General features: G+C 38.6%; 1 protein-coding gene across 2 annotated transcripts in view; it reads right to left on the bottom strand.

The window, feature by feature from the left end:
• Positions 1–8,358, bottom strand: part of LOC109209086 (BEACH domain-containing protein B) — a 48,946-nt gene that overhangs the window by 18,256 nt on the left and 22,332 nt on the right. The gene's annotated exons all lie outside the window — the stretch shown is intronic.

The following is an 8,358-nucleotide window of genomic DNA, read 5'->3' as shown; positions in this document are numbered from 1 at the left end:
CCTCCCCCCATTCATCTCTTCCTTCTGTCCATCTTCTGCATCCCCAATCCCCTTTTCCCAAATCCAACCTCCTCTCATTCCTTATATCAGAAAAAGGAATCATTGACGGACCTCGCCGGAAAAAAGCTCATCTCTCTAGCCGGAAAAATGATCTCCGAGCAAAGCTAAAAGAAATGATTCTGCTGGAATCTTCAGTCTTCTCTCTCCATCATCTTTTGGCTATGAATTTGGGCTTATATCACTTTTGTTTTTCTAATTTATTATTTTTGGTGTAAAATTATCCTTACAATTATCGGCCGATTCAAATAATTAGTTGTTGTTTGTGCGTTTCTATTGGAATGAAGGTGTTGTTGGATGAAAAAGGGCGTTATCTAGTGGAATTTGGTGGTTTTTCGCAGCTGTTATTGCTACAATTTTTGCTGCTTCTTTCAGCTGGGCTCGAGATTGATTTTGGCTCGACAGAATTAGGCTGAGCTCTGGAGGTACGGGCAGTAAGTTTTGTGATGAAAGGCGGCAGTTTCTAGTGATTTAAGGTGGCTTAGTTGGAGCTTTAGTGGCTGATTTTCATGGCCTCTACGGTGGTTTCATTGTGGGTTGCAGTTGAAACAAAGAAGAGGGGCTAAGCTGCAGCTATTTCTTGTTTTTTTCCACCAAAAAAAAAATTAGACTGAAAAAATATATTCACGCGCTCAAAATTTTGTTAGCAAACGTGCATATGCCACATCAGCGACATGTATTTACTTGATCTACTCAATAGACACTTGAAGCGTCTAAATGATAAAGGGGTCAGTTGAGGTGTTTGTCTGATCGTTGTGGACAACTTAAAGGGTCGTTTATATATTTCGGCTAAATATAATGTAAAGAATTACTACGTAATTACAAACAATACAGATTATTATGTTGTTACCATTAAAATGGAATTGAAATGGTAACACATCCAAGTTAGAAAATAGAAATGGAATGAGAGCATGCCACGTATCAGAAACCTGTAGGACAATATCAAAGTAAATTTATATAATGTAGAGAGAACTTAAGAATATCTTCTACCAATGAAAATTTCACACTGCACAGTCCTTAGGCCTAAGGAAAATATCTGACATCGCAAGACCCTCTGCCAGTTGTTCAATAATCCACCTAGCTCACAGGGATAATCGTGCTTTTATTTATGTTTATCCTCATCAAGAAAAACAATAAAACCATAGCAGGATATTCAACGGTTGCTAAAGTTGATCTATGCTAGATTTTCCACATTGGTTGTGGAAATGAGTTGTTGTCTCATTTTAAGGTCTTGGGCAATCTCACCTGAGTTAGCCTTTTGGCTTGAGTTAGGTCAGAAGTCCATTTTCTTCACACATTATCATAGCCTTCGTCGTTGAGTCGAGGGTCTATCCGAAACAGCTTCTCTACCTTGACAAGGTAGGGTAAGGTCTACGTATACTATACCCTCCCCAAACCCCATTTGTGCGATTACACTAGGTTTGTTATTGATGTTGTTATCATAGCCTTCGTGAGCAATTACTCATTACGCATTTACTAGCGAAAGTTCAGAAAATAGTATCGTCGTTGTGCATTTGTTGGCGGTTGTGAAAGTTGTCGCATCATCCTCTTGCGAGCAAAACCAGATGAGTCATGCGGGAAAATAACGATTTTGCGTGCCTACATGCGCTGATCAAATCTAGTATTTTCGCCACGGGTTCTTCACACGCAGAGTGTGTGAGCCATTTCTAGACGTTTTCCAGCTAGAAGGGTTGGCTTTTAGGTGTTATCTCCTCGTGACCTTGAGTAGGCCCCGGCACAGCACCTTTCTCGCTCGAAGGATCTATAAAAAGAACGTCCCACTACATTCGTATCCCATTAATAAAGTACAAATAAATAATATATTCCAAGTCTTACATTTAAGCATACGCATTGGGAAAAACCCTTTGGCTTTGGACTCTCTGCTTTGATAGATCTTTCCGCTCAAAAGAGGTTTTACCAAACCCATAATGTCTTTTGTTTAATACCCATTTTCAGGAGCGGGAGCCTTAAATAGAAAACCTTTTCTTCTACCCTCATTAATCAATCCACCAGGTGCTCCCAGATTCCTACCACCGGATCAGGGTACAGTTTTCCGGCCACTTCAGGTGAAGATATCTATTTCTCAAGGATTGACTTTTCTTTTCCGACCCCATCCACCTAAAGGTTCCCAGATTCCAACCACCGGCAAAAAGGGTTACAACAAACTTCAAATTCTACCTACGGTGAACTTGATTTTCCGGCAGGAATTTTCAGGTTTTAAGTCATCTTTAAGTCGATTTCCCCGCAGCTTCCAGGGATTTGAGAAACTTGGTTGCAATAAAATGGAATCCAATACTGCGAATAGTATGATGGTTTCTGTACCTTATTTTACTCCATTTCATTTTGTTTGTGATAATTGACTTGGCACAAAGTTTAATAAAGAAAGTAAGACTTTAACACTTGTGGTGAAAAAACCTCTCATACACAAGAGGCATGCCAAAAAGTAGAGAATCTACAGAAAGATAGGATTCTCCGCAAAAGATACCAATCTTCTAGACAAATAGAAACTTCATAGGTGCATCAAAAGACGTTAAGAATTTATTATATTTGAGTTCCTTCGTAATAAAACACTTAAACGGGACATACTCTAGAATAGTTTTTCTCATTCAGATAGGTAATAGCGTGGTTTGTGTCTTCCAATCTTCTTTTTCTAAGTCTTTGGGTCATTGATTCAGGTATATCTAATCATATTTCTGGTAAATAAATCATTTTTCTCTACCATTTCTTAATCAATCTCTACTAATAGTCACAATGGCCAACATATCTCAAAACCATGGCAACGAAAATAGCTCAAGCTACCCAACTTTCTTCCATAACTTTGATTTCAGTTTTTTCCGTTTATGGTTGTCCTTAAAATCTCATATCCATAAGTCCTTTACCCCAGGCACTTAACTACTCACAAACCTTCTACCGTAACTTTGGTGTCACACAGAATGTTGTACGGGACGAGTCATTGATATAAGACATGAATCACATGGACTTTATTACCTAAGCCTTCCAAAATCATATAAAGCTTGTCTTATTACCAATTCACCTAAATGATTGAGACATCCTAGTTTATCTTTTCTTATAAAGTAATAATTTTACTAATAATGAAAAATTCTTCCCTATACAACAGTATGCCAAAAAGTAGAGAATCTACAAAGATAACCTAATTTATTTTTTTGACGAAAATTTGCTTTTATTTCATCAAAAACTGACATTACATACCCAGATTAACGCTGACCATTAATCTCTAATCTCTATTACAAAGTGTAACTATACTATGTATGTAATACTAACAAAATTCTATACTAAGGCTATTTATTTACGGAGTCTAATCCTGGCCTCCATTTGATTTTCTTCCTTCCTTGTATGTGTATATGCATTGCAATTTCCTTACAGACTTCATCAATATTGTATCTCCCCGTGTTGAATCTCATCGAATTTCTTTCACGCCATATGCAGTACACAACCATTGCAAAGGCTGCCGTGATCATTTCTGCCTTACACTCTTTCTTCTTTTCCATGCTACTAATCCATATCAGCTCATGGTTCCAGTCCCCTATCAGCCTTGTATGCCCCTGCCATTTCAATATCCTTTCTACAGTTTGTTGGTACTATGGCAACCAAAATAGAGGTGATCAAATGTTTCCTTAGCTTTTCCACAGAAAATACAATCTATCTGCACTTGAATACCAAATTTAGCAAGTCCAATCACAGTTGCTATCCTTTGGTTAATAGCCAACTATAGATGAAACTTGAATCTAGGGTGAATCTGTGAGTGCATGTGGATACTCTTCCATTCAACTTTAATGAATTGAGGCTGCATCTGGACATACGCCTTGTGTATCTGGAATTTACCTTGCTTCACAAAGCTCTCCAGAATGGTTGCAATACTATGTTGATATGTCCTCATCTTCATAACTTCATCTTTTGCCTCTATGATCTTCCTCACCACTCATGCTGCTGCTTTGGGTGTGTGTATATCTTCAATATGTTTGTTCTTTATGTAGTAGGTATGAGCCCATCTAATCCACAGGGCATCTTTCTTCATAGCCAGAGCCCACAAATGTTTTAACACTGCTGCTTTGTTCCATATCTTCATATTTATCACGTTCAATCCACCTGCTGCTTTAGGTTGGCATATTCTGTCCCATGCAATCAATGCTTTTCTGGAGAACTCATTTGAACCAGTCCACAGGAAAGTCCTGCATATAGTCTTTATCATCTTCATGATCTTCTTTGGAATTAAGAAAATTTGAGCCCAATATGTTTGTACACCAAATAGGACTGATTTGATAAGCTGAACTCTTCCAGAATATGAGAGCATCCTTGCTGACCAGCATCTGACTCTCTCTCTGATCTTCTCAACTAAAGGCAAACATTGATGAATGTTCAGCTTCCTCGCAGACAGTGGAACTCCCAAATATTTAAAAGGTATACTACCCTTTGCATATCCAGTAAGATTGATCAGTTCTTCTTTGAAATGCCGTGGTACACCAGCAATATAGATTGAGCTCTTTTCTGCACTTGCTTGCAATCCTGATGCATTTGAGAACTTATTGAAAGTGTCCTGCAATGCATTAACTGATTGTTTGTCACCCCTGCAAAACATTAACAAATCGTCAGCAAAACAAATATGTGTCACTCCCAGCTTCTTGCATTTTGGATGGAATTTGAATTCCTTCTGCATAGTTAATGTACTCATCTCCCTCTGCAAATACTCCATAGCAATCGCAAATAGATAAGGAGACATTGGATCTCCTTGTCTAATACATCTCTTAGCAGGGAAAGGTCTAGTGAGTCCTCCATTAAGTGCTAAAGAGTAAGATACTATTGTCACACACTCCATGATCCATCCAATAAATTTCTGTGGAAATCCAAGATCTGTGAGCATATGTGTTAAGAATTGCCAATCCAGTGAATCATATGCCTTCTTTAAATCAACCTTGAGAATAAATCTTGGTGATAAGCCTTTCCTGTTGTAACCATTAAACAACTCATGGCTAAACAGAACATTATCCACAATGCTCCTCCCTTCTATGAATGCAGACTGTGCTTTCCCAATTATACACTCAATTACCTTCTTAATCCTTTTAGTCAGTATTTTTGCAATAACTTTGTAGACTGTAGTGCAACAGGCAATAGGTTTATAGTCTTCCACAGTTGTGGGGGCTGGTCCTTTGGGAATCAATGTTATAGCTGTGCAATTCCATGCTTGCTTCATCTTACTAGTCTGGAAAAAGAACATCACAGCTTCATAGACCTCTTGTCTCACTTCATTCCAGTGCATTTTAAAAAACTCTACTGGAAAACCATCAACTCCGGGGGCTTTGTCATTTAGCATGTCTTTCACTGCTTCATCAACTTCTTCATAAGTGACTTCCTGAATTAACTCTTGTTGCTGCTGCATTGATAAGCATACACCTGCTTTGATGATTTTAGTATTAGGGCATGGTTTGATCCCAGTATCAGTTCCCATGAGCTGCTTAAAAAAAGTGACAAATTCTCTTTCTACTTCTTTAGGTTCTGTAACTCTAACTCCCCCTGCATTGTATACAGAAGTTATTGAATTCCTGCTTGCTCTCATCTCCAGCTGGGCATAGAAATATTTGGAGTTTGAATCTCCATAATCTATCAAGTTAACTCTTGACTTCTGCCTCAAAATTCTTTCTTCGATTGTACTCCACTTCTCTAGTTCCTGCAGTATCTGTTTTTCCTTCTCTATCATTTCTTGGTTTAAAGGACTGATTTTCAGATTACTTTGCACATACTCTAGCTGTTGTCTGATTTGATTCAATCTTTTCTCATAGCTTGCCATCTTCTTATTCAATCCCTTAGTTACATTCTTCAGTTGCTGTAGTTTCTGCCATATACTATCCATAGGGTCACTGCCCATCTTATGCCTCCATATGTCATCTACCATAGGTTTAAACTCCTTGTGTTCCATTGTTACCACATACATCTTGAATGGTTTAGGATATATATTCATTCTTCTCCATATTTGGATCACTATAGGAGAGTGATCTGATACCCCAGGTTCCAGACAAATAGCTTCCACATGTCCATATTCTTTGATCCATTCAAAGTTGCCAAAGGCCCAGTCAATTCTACTGTATACTCTATCATCTGCATGTTGTTTATTGCACCAAGTATAGAAATAGCCTTTTGTCTTCAAAGGGGTCAATTGTATGGAGTCAATACAATCCTTGAAATCTTTCATCTCATTCATAGTAACTGGTTGTCCCAACCTATCCTCAGTGTTTAGAACATTATTGAAGTCACCACTTATGAGCCATGGGAATTGAATTTGATTTCCCATCATTTGCAATTCACACCATAAATTTGTTCTATCCTGTAGCTTGTTTCTAGGATACACAACTGTCAGCATAATCTGGTAATCTGGTAACCAGTCACTGTATCACTCACTACACAATGAATGCATTGTTCATGAACTTGAACTACATTGACGGATAGATTTGTCTTCCACACCAACCAGATTCTACCATTCTCAGCTTTAGCTTAATTGCAGCAATAACCCCAGTCCCTTGCTACTCTATACAGTATTGTTTTTGCCCTCTTTTCTTTTACTCTAGTTTCCAGACATCCTAATACATCTACCTTATTCTTCTGCAAAAAAGATTTTCAATTCTTTTTGCTTATAGGGCTTATTTAGCCCCCTTATGTTCCATGTACTAATGATCATGGGGGGTGTTGTATAGGATCAGGAACCAGAACCCCTCCCTGTGCAGCTGTTTGTCACAATTCACCTAGCACTTTGAATTTGTTTGCATTGCTTACTCCTACACTTCTGCCCTGCTTATCTGGTGAGGTGTTCTGTTCTTCATTGTCTAATTCATTTTGTATCATCTTTCCTCTTTGAACTGCACCACCTTCATGTGTAGGAGGCTGCAATTCATTCATTCCTTCATTCTTCTCCGCCTTTTCCTGTTGTTCTTTTGGTTTCCATTCCTGTATGATTCTTCTTCTTCTGACTCTCTTTCTTCTCTTAGGTACTTGGAATTCTTCATTCTCCTCCTTCTTACTTAACTTCCAGCATTCAAAGACATCATGCCCAAAATGTAAACATTCAGTACAAAACTTTGGCTTCCATTCATATACAATTTCCTGCTGTTTTACACTCGTAGGAATTATAATTTCAACAGTCTCCACCAATGGTTTTGTTATATCAACTTTCACTAGGACTCTTGCATAAGAGATTTTCCCTAGTTTAGCTTGTATTTGTCTGTATACATTGGCATCCCTACGGCACTTGCCACTTTACTCGGTGCATCTGCAGTCCAATACCCAACTGATAAGCTAGGAAGTTGAATCCAAAGTGGAATAGTAGTGATACACTTAAAGTCAAAATGAAAATCTCTCTCCCAATTCTGTAGTATCAGTGGCTTATTGTGATAAGTGTATGGTCCTGCTTGAATAACTGCTTCCTTATCCTTCAAGTTTGTAAATCGAAACACATAATAGCCATCATGATGATATAGTATTTGAGGTTTATCAACAAAATCCCAAACTGTTTCTATATAGCTCACCATAGATTTCTCATACGGTGCATCCCCCAATACATACCCAATTAAAGCATTATCCCAGTATTCCTTTAGCTCGTTTACATCTTCTTCCTCTATTTGAATTATCACCTTACCTTCTCTATGGCTAGGTGGTACATATTCCAGCCTCATCCCCATTTGAGAATTCCTGTTCTGCCTTCTAATCTCCTTTGCATGCACTGTTTTATCCTTTTCCATTTCCGCAGTTCCCAGATCTGGATCTGAAATTTGCTTTGAAGACCCAGCTTCAGAGAATTGGAGACGCTTTGGACTTGTTGGTAGCTGTTCTTTGCTTCGCACAGTTACTGTTCCATTGGTTCCTGTTCATCTCTTCCTTTTCAGTTAGCTCGCTTTCCTCGCAAATTGTTTGAAAACCAGCTGGTAGGAAGCTTCCAAAGGTTAACGGAGTAAGGGTTTGCATCATAGAGTTCATCGGCGTAGTCACGCCGACCACCGGCGCTGCTTGATTGCGTCTCCTAGCCATCAGTGGTGCACGTTAGCCTGCCTTGGCTTATCGTGCGCCGAGAGCATTAGAGACTACTTCCAGATATTTGATAACCTAGTTTATCAAAGCTTCAGAAACTGATATCTAATTTGTCTTACTTATCTACTTTAGAATGTGATGGGTTCGGCTCGGTAAGCATACTTATTTTCCCTTACCTCGACGAGTTGATAATCGAGCAACTTTCCTTTCTCTTTACTTTGTTCAGATGTGTGGGGGTCCTAGTCGGGTTAGTTCTACTTCGGTATTCCG

This window comes from Nicotiana attenuata, unplaced genomic scaffold (assembly GCF_001879085.1).
Source record: "Nicotiana attenuata strain UT unplaced genomic scaffold, NIATTr2, whole genome shotgun sequence".
Lineage (NCBI taxonomy): Eukaryota > Viridiplantae > Streptophyta > Magnoliopsida > Solanales > Solanaceae > Nicotiana > Nicotiana attenuata.
This window is presented reverse-complemented; position numbering and strand designations above follow the sequence as displayed.